The sequence below is a fragment of the Apium graveolens genome, chromosome 5 (genome assembly GCF_009905375.1).
Source record: "Apium graveolens cultivar Ventura chromosome 5, ASM990537v1, whole genome shotgun sequence".
Lineage (NCBI taxonomy): Eukaryota > Viridiplantae > Streptophyta > Magnoliopsida > Apiales > Apiaceae > Apium > Apium graveolens.
Genome location: NC_133651.1, coordinates 191,590,563 through 191,598,741, shown reverse-complemented (window position 1 = coordinate 191,598,741; position 8,179 = coordinate 191,590,563).

Below are 8,179 nucleotides of genomic sequence, written 5' to 3'. Positions count from 1 at the left end.
CTGACAGACGTTCTCGATCAGCGTGCCTGTCCTTTTCTGCCGTGTCAGTTCTTCACTGTCTCCGTGCAATCAACAGACATACAGGGGTGTAACACAGCAATACAGATATACATATACATACTAACAAATAATATATATATATATATAATTATTTAATTACGAATTTAATTGTAAGAACTTCAAAAATTCATAATAAAAAATCTATACATCCTAAAATTATGAAAAAAATACCCAGACGATCTACAACACTTGTAGAACCCAGATCAACATTCAAAATTATTCTGAGAAACGATTTCTCATCAGGAAAAATTAATCCATAATATAACTTGTAAAAATCATAATTAATTCATACAAGCACATAAAATTCTGAAATTTTTACCACAGATCTATATGCATACAACCTATGCTCTGATACTATTATTGGATTTTAAGCGCAGCGGGGGCATGGCAAAACACTTTTACACATACAAAATCCAAGTAAAAGCATATAAATCGTGAATAAAAATTCGAGGGATCGAATCTAACCTTTAAAAATAATTCGGAGATAACGATCAGAGATCCTTAGCAGTTGCTCCTCAAGTGTGAAGCACTCCACCGGTATCCACCAAGAAAACGACTTTTAGGAGGAGGAGGAGGTGGAGAGAATTTGGTTTTCTAAAACTTTTGGGTTTCTGGGGTTTGATGTGGGTTAGAATAAAATAGGGTCTATAATAGTGTATTTATAGGCAAAATTTTCAGCTGAAATTTTCCCATAAATAATATTATTATTATCCCAATTATTATTCTCATTAATAATTAAAACACCTTTTAATCATTAATTCTTTTTCTAAACATTTTAGAAATAATTCTCTCTCTTGATTTAATTTCCAAAAATTAAATCCTTTAATTAATAATATTAAGAACTTTTCTTAATTAATTTATAATCAATTAAATCTCATTTAATCAATTATTAAATTTGCCAATTAATTATTTATTTCACAAATAAATAATTATTAGCCATTATTAATTAATTCCTCCACCATAAAATCATTCTCTTTTTATGGTGTGACCCTGTAGGTTCAATATTAAGCCAGTAGTAGAAATAAATAATAATAAAACTATTTTATCATTATTTATATAAATTCTCTAATTTATTAAATATGATTAATTAATTAATCACATTTATTCTACATCGTGAGTGATGCTTCTCAACATATCGCGACTATCCGGATAATATGAATTCACTGCTTAGAATACCAAGAACCTGTCAGTGAATAGTTACCGTACAATAAACTCCTTCTACCCTACAATGTCCCGATTAAATACAAGGCATGGATCTCGTGTCAAGCCTATCTAATTCAATCACTTGCTTACCATTTACTATGCGTAGTTCTATGCAAATTAGAAACTCCTTTCTAATTTCATTCACTCTGGTCAGAGATTCCTGAACTAGCATAAGTGGATCAGCCTTGAACATTCGCTTCCTTCACTGGAAGGGGTAGATCCTTTATTGATCATACACTATCTTCGTGTACAAATTCCTATATCCAGAAGAGCCCTAATAATTGTCCCTGGAGACTAAGAACTAAACCAAAGCATAGTTCAGTGTACACAAGATGACTATGATGACCTCAAGTCTAAGGATACTTGTACAACTATCACTAAGCGAACAACTGCTGACACGTGAGTGAACTCCATCAGTTGTTCAGCTGGGCGAGTCATGTTCAGTGAATTTATTCCATAATAAGCACCTACATACTAGCTATAGTGTCACCACACAAATGTCTATGAGAACAGACATCCTTCATAATGAAGCAAGCATAGTATGTACCGATCTTTGTGGATTATTAATTACCAGTTAGTACTCCTATGACCAGGAACTATTTAAGTTTAGAGTTATCATCTTTTTAGGTCTCACTATTATGATCTCATCATAATCCATAAAAAGCTTTACTCTAAACTATGGTATATCTTATTTAAACACTTAAATAGATAAAGCCCGTAATAAAAACAAAACAAGTCTTTATTAATATCAATGAAATCAAAATAGATTACATAAAAGTTATTCCTAAATCCTAATACATGATTGGACTTAGGACATATTCCTTTCACTTTCTGCCATTCTTCCTTACTTCTTTCCTCCATCTCAGTACCAACCATGTCCCCCATAGCTCTATCTTCACCTTTGTCTTCAATTTCTTTCTGTTCTTCAGCCTGACTTAACTTTAGCTGTTTTTCAAGCTTTGCTTGTGCTCTTTTGTTAGCCTTTAGCTGTTTGGCTTCTTCCTTCAACCTCTTGGTTTCTTCCCTCTTGGCTATTGAGAATTTGGGATGTCCTTGCATCACATAGATGCTCTTTCCCTCTCTAAAGATAACAGCCATGTTCCTTCTTACAGCCTCATCCATGTTCTCTTTGAGCTTTATGATACTTCTACCCAAAAGCTTGTCTTCATCAGGCTTTGGAAGAGGAAAAACCACTCCTTTCATTTGAGCAAGGCTTAGAGGGTTCTTTGTAGAGTCCTTGTTGAAGCTGTTGTTGGGCTTGAGAACCATAGGTTGCAGATCTTTGGAAGAAGTTTCTCCATCCTTATGCCTCCCTACTGGCTTGAGTTCCATAATAATTGATTCCACTTTTGTGCTATGCTTCACATATTGTGATTGAGAAGTTGTTGAACCAAATATTAGTTGCATCTTTTCATCAATCTTCTTCCTTTGCTCTTTGACTTGCAATTCAGCTGCTGCTATCTGGATTAGATCAATTCCATCTAGCTTTCCTTTGACTTGAATTGGTGGAGAAGTTGTGATGACAGGAACTAGCACTTGAGAAATCTGAACTGTTGTAGATGGCTCTCCTTCCCCTTCCCCTTTATTCTCCCCCTTTTTGTTATCATCAAGAGTAGGGGTCAAGCCTTGTGCTTTTGCCAGCTGCATGAGTAGATTTGTTTGAGTTTGTTGATTCTAAAGAATGGTGACCATAGAGTTTTCAATGATTTGAACCCTATCTTCCAATCTGGCCAGCCTCTTGTCAGCATCAGATGCTTTCCTCAGTCTCCCCAACAAATCTTGCATAGTACCATAGGGTATAACTGAATCCAATTTCTCAGCATTGTAGGATTTCAGATCAGCAATGTCCTGCTTGAGCTCATCCACACTTAGATTTTGCTGGTAACGCTGCAACTGCAAGAGATGCAGAGATTCCAGATGAGCTTGAAGAATTGCCTTGGTACCAGCATCTTGAGTCTCCTGAAAGGCCTTCTGAATTGTCATGATTTGTCTGACCAAAGTGACACCAAATTCTCCTGGTGTTGGTGATTTGGCCAGTGCCCATTCAGAAAGAGCAGGAGCAGAACTTGGGCCTTCTACTCCCCCTAAGTTCATGCTCTCATTCAAAGAATTAGAGTCATCATCATTAAAATTTACTCCAAATTCTTCAGATGGCTCACCAGCTTGAGAAGGCAGCCTGTTGACAGCAGCTTTGTCTCTGAGAAGAGATTCTGAAGTGTGTACAATATGTAGTGTCTGTTCTGCCTCCACATTGCCCTGAGCAGCCAAAAATTGAAAGGCTGAAATAGGGTGAGTAAAAGTGTCAGCATCCAAGGAAATGTTATCAATGACAGCTTTGTAATGTTGCTGAAATTGTCTTTCCTTATCTGCATCATCCACTTTCATTAACTCACTAGCAATGGCTGGATCCACCCTTATAGCTTCTGTACCTGCCTTTCTCTCAATTTCTCTCTGTTCTTGCATCAGGGGCTCCCCCTGGCTCACACACACCCTCACACCCTCACCTTCACCTTCTAAGGTGGCACTCCTCTCACTTACTTTTGCCATGCTGGAAGAAATAGCATGCATTTGGCGACTCTCAACCTCTCCTTTTGCCTAGGAGCAACCCAGCCTCTCACTCAAAAAATCACTCCCTTCCCTCAAGCCTAAAAGTGATTGTACAGTTGCCATGTCCTCTACAGTTGGAATTGTTTTGGTTAAGTGTGTAGAGGCCATCAACGGATAGGGAGTATCCGTTGAAGTGGAAACTGATGGTATCAACGGATAACTACTGTTAAGCTTATCCGTTGAAGAACAACCACTTGTCAACGGATGAGAGATATCCGTTGAAGAAGGAAAAGATGTAGATATAGAAAGTGACATAATTGTTGAATCTGTGTGGATTGATTTTAAGTGTGGTGACACAGATTCTGCAACTACATCTGAAAGAATTGGCTGATGATCCAACAAATCATCTAAAAGATGATGATCACCAGGTTTTGAGTGGGGCTCCTCCCTGAGTTTTAATGAGGGAGAATCAGGAATTGATGTGAATATCATATCCACATCCAGAGAGGGTGTTGGAGAGTTTGATGAATGGTGTGTTTCTATATTGAGAGAATGGGGCCGTGATTCCACATTTGCTGGAATCACATCAAGCTGAATTTGAGAAGGCACAAATACAGGTGGATGTATCTGTGCTGTGTGTGTCCCTTGTATGGAAACTAGGGTCTTAGCCTTCTTCTTCCTTGAAAAGGCTTTAAATGGTGAATGTGTGGCTTCAGTGTCCCTCCCTCTTTTGTTCTGTGTCCCTGGTTGGGGACTATTTTCAATAGTTACATCCTTTTGAGAGGATACAAATAGGGATGTGCTGGACTCCTTTTGAACCACCACAGTCTTTTGAGAGACTGTGGCTTGGCCGGTTTGGGTACCACTCACCTCTCCCACCTTATCCTGGGGGGCTTTTTAATGTTCACCCCTCCCCTCACCACTCACACCCTGTTCACTCCCTTCAGGGTTTATGGTAGTTGTTACAACTGTTGTCTTTTGAGAAACAACAGAGGTAGATTTCTTTGACTTGACTTTGGAAACTTTAGATTTGGTGGCTTTGGTAGGAGCCTGTTTGGACAAAGACACAGGTTCCATAGCCACACTAGAAGGCAAGGAAACATTGGGGTTGGAAATAGTAGGAGTTATAGAAAAATTTACCTCACTTACCTGTGGTGCATTCATGATTGGCAAGTATACCAATGGCACCTGGCTGTTGAGGTTCATTCTTAAAAGGTCTGCAAGGAACCTTTTCTCTTGTGCCCAGCATTTGAGTTTATTATTCTCATTGGATATAACCAAACCTTCAGCAACATGGTTAGCCAATAACATAAAGAATCTAGCAAAGTAGATGTTATGTGGTCTATTAGCTTTGTTGCCTAATCTGGAACCTAATTCTAGCATAACACAGTTGCTAAAATTAAAGTACCTATCAGAAACTAGCATATAGAGCATATTAACAAGAGATGAAGTGATAGCATCAAAATTGCTAATCTTCCCAGAGAAAACCTTAATAAAGGCATCTCCAAGAAAACTTCATTCTTTCCTAAGGCCTTTCCTTCTAATACTACCTAAACTAGCAGAATCAAAAGTATAGCCTATGGAATCTAGCATTGCAGAGACATCTTTATCAGTATGTGGTGTCATGGCATTATTCCCAGGCAACTTAAAGCAAGATTGTATATCATCACAATTAATGCAATAGTCCTTACCTTTGAGAGAGAAGGCAATAGTCATATCTGTGGAGTTGAACTCTGCAGTTGTCCAAATTTCCTCAATCACTTCACAGTAGATGGTTGGGGCTTCCAGCATTGCATAGCTCAGTTTGCAGTTCTTGATGAAGTCCATCATCTTGTGATAATCAGAATGGGCTTCATTGTTTTCAACCAAGACTATGAAATTATTCTTTTCATAAACAAATCCTGTTTGAGACATAATTTTGACTACTGGTGCCATTGTTGTGAGTAGAGGTTGCAGACAAAAACTTGAGAATTGAGAGAGAAAGAGAATGATAATTGCAAGAAAGCGTAAAGTGAAAATAAGAATTCAATTGGGCTTTTATACTTTCTTGAATTAAAACATAAATAAAATAATTAAATGATACTTTTAAGTAAGTGACAGCCGTTCAGGAATAAATAAAACTGTAGAAATTCTGAAAACTACCGTAAATACAAATACATACAACACTGTATATCTATATCAACGGTTGAGTAAAAGAATCAACGGCTGTGACTCACTGACGTGACACATCAACGGATAAGGTAAATAGATATCCGTTGATGAACAACACCATTTTATCCGTTGAAGGATAAAATTATCAGAAATGTATTTGTCTTTCAACGGATGACGAATATCCGTTGATAGAACAATTTTGGCTTTCAACGGATAGGGAATATCCGTTGACAGGATAAGTCTTGATTAAAGCCAACTTTGTTCTTGCAGCAAATTCATTTCAGGCTACAAGACAGATTACATAGATGACATAGATTATGAATAGTTAAGCATACCTAACTCACTTACTAATCTTGTGAATGTTGATTCATCAAGTGGCTTGGTAAATATGTCTGCAATCTGCTTTTCACTTGGAACAAAATGAAGTTCCACTGTACCTTTCATCACATGTTCCCTAATGAAGTGGTACTTGATATCAATGTGCTTGGTTCTTGAGTGCTGCACTGGATTTTCAGTAATAGCAATGGCACTTGTGTTGTCACAAAATATTGGAATTTTTTCAACAGTTATACCATAGTCAAATAACTGGTTCCTCATCCATAGTATTTGTGCATAGCAACTACCAGCTGCAATGTACTCAGCTTCAGCTGTTGATGTGGAAACAGAATTCTGCTTCTTGCTGAACCATGATACAAGCTTGTTCCCTAGAAATTGACAGGTGCCTGTTGTGCTTTTCCTGTCTATTTTGCAACCTGCATAATCTGCATCTGAGTAGCCAATTAGATCAAAACCAGACTCTCTAGGGTACCAAATTCCTAGATTTGGAGTCCCCTTGAGATATCTGAAAATTCTTTTAATAGCCACTAAGTGAGACTCTTTAGGGTCAGCTTGAAATCTAGCACAGAGACATGTAGAAAACATAATATCAGGTCTACTGGCAGTTAAATATAAAAGTGAGCCAACCATGCCTCTATAACTTGTAATATCCACAGACTTTTCAGCCTTGTTTAATTCAAGCTTGGTGGCAGTGGCCATGGGAGTTTTTGCAGGTGAACAATCCATTAAGTCAAACTTCTTTAAAAGATCATAAATATATTTAGTTTGACTAATGAAAATTCCACCACTAACTTGTTTAACTTGTAAACCAAGAAAGTAAGTTAGCTCTCCCATCATGCTCATTTCATATTTACTTTGCATTAATTTAGCAAACTTTTTACAAAGTTTATCATCTGTAGATCCAAATATAATATCATCTACATAAATTTGTACAAGTATCTTAGAGCCATTAACATTTCTAAAGAAGAGAGTTTTGTCAACAGTACCTCTTGTGAAGTGATTATCTAGAAGGAACTTTGATAAAGTCTCATACCAGGCTCTAGGTGCTTGCTTTAGTCCATAGAGTGCTTTCAACAAATAATACACATGGTCTGGAAAATTTGGATCTTCAAAACCTGGAGGTTGGCTTACATAAACTTCTTCTTCCAATTCTCCATTTAGAAATGCACTCTTGACATCCATCTGATAGACTTTGAAATAGGCATTAGCTGCATAGGCTAGAAAGATTCTGATGGCTTCAAGTCTGGCAACTGGAGCAAATGTTTCATCAAAATCTATTCCCTCTTGTTGAGAGTAGCCTTTAGCAACCAATCTGGATTTATTCCTTATGATAATGCCATTTTCATCCATCTTGTTTCCGAATACCCATTTTGTGTCAATAGAACTCTTGTTCTTTGGCTTGGGTACCAGCTTCCATACTTTGTTCCTCTCAAATTGGTTTAGCTCCTCTTGCATTGCTAAAATCCAATCTGGATCCAAAAGAGCTTCTTCCACTCGCTTAGGTTCCTCCTGTGATAGAAAGCTACTATACAGACATTCATCTTGAGTAGCCCTTCTAGTTTGTACTTTTGATGTAGCATCACCAATGATCAGTTCAAAAGGGTGATTCTTGGTCCATTTCCTTTGAGGTGGTAGATTAGCCCTTGATGAGGTTGCCTCGGTATTGTCATGATGTGAGATAGAATGTTGATTTGTTGAAACTCCCCCTGAGTTGCTGATCCTTTGAAAGGAATTGGGAGTTCTATCAACTGATGAGGTGAATTGATTATCCGTTGACAGACTGTGATCAACGAATGCTTCGTTATGAACTTCAACGGATGATGCACTTTGTCTTTCAACGGATGCTGCATCGCTTCTTTCAACGGAAGCTGAATTATGACTT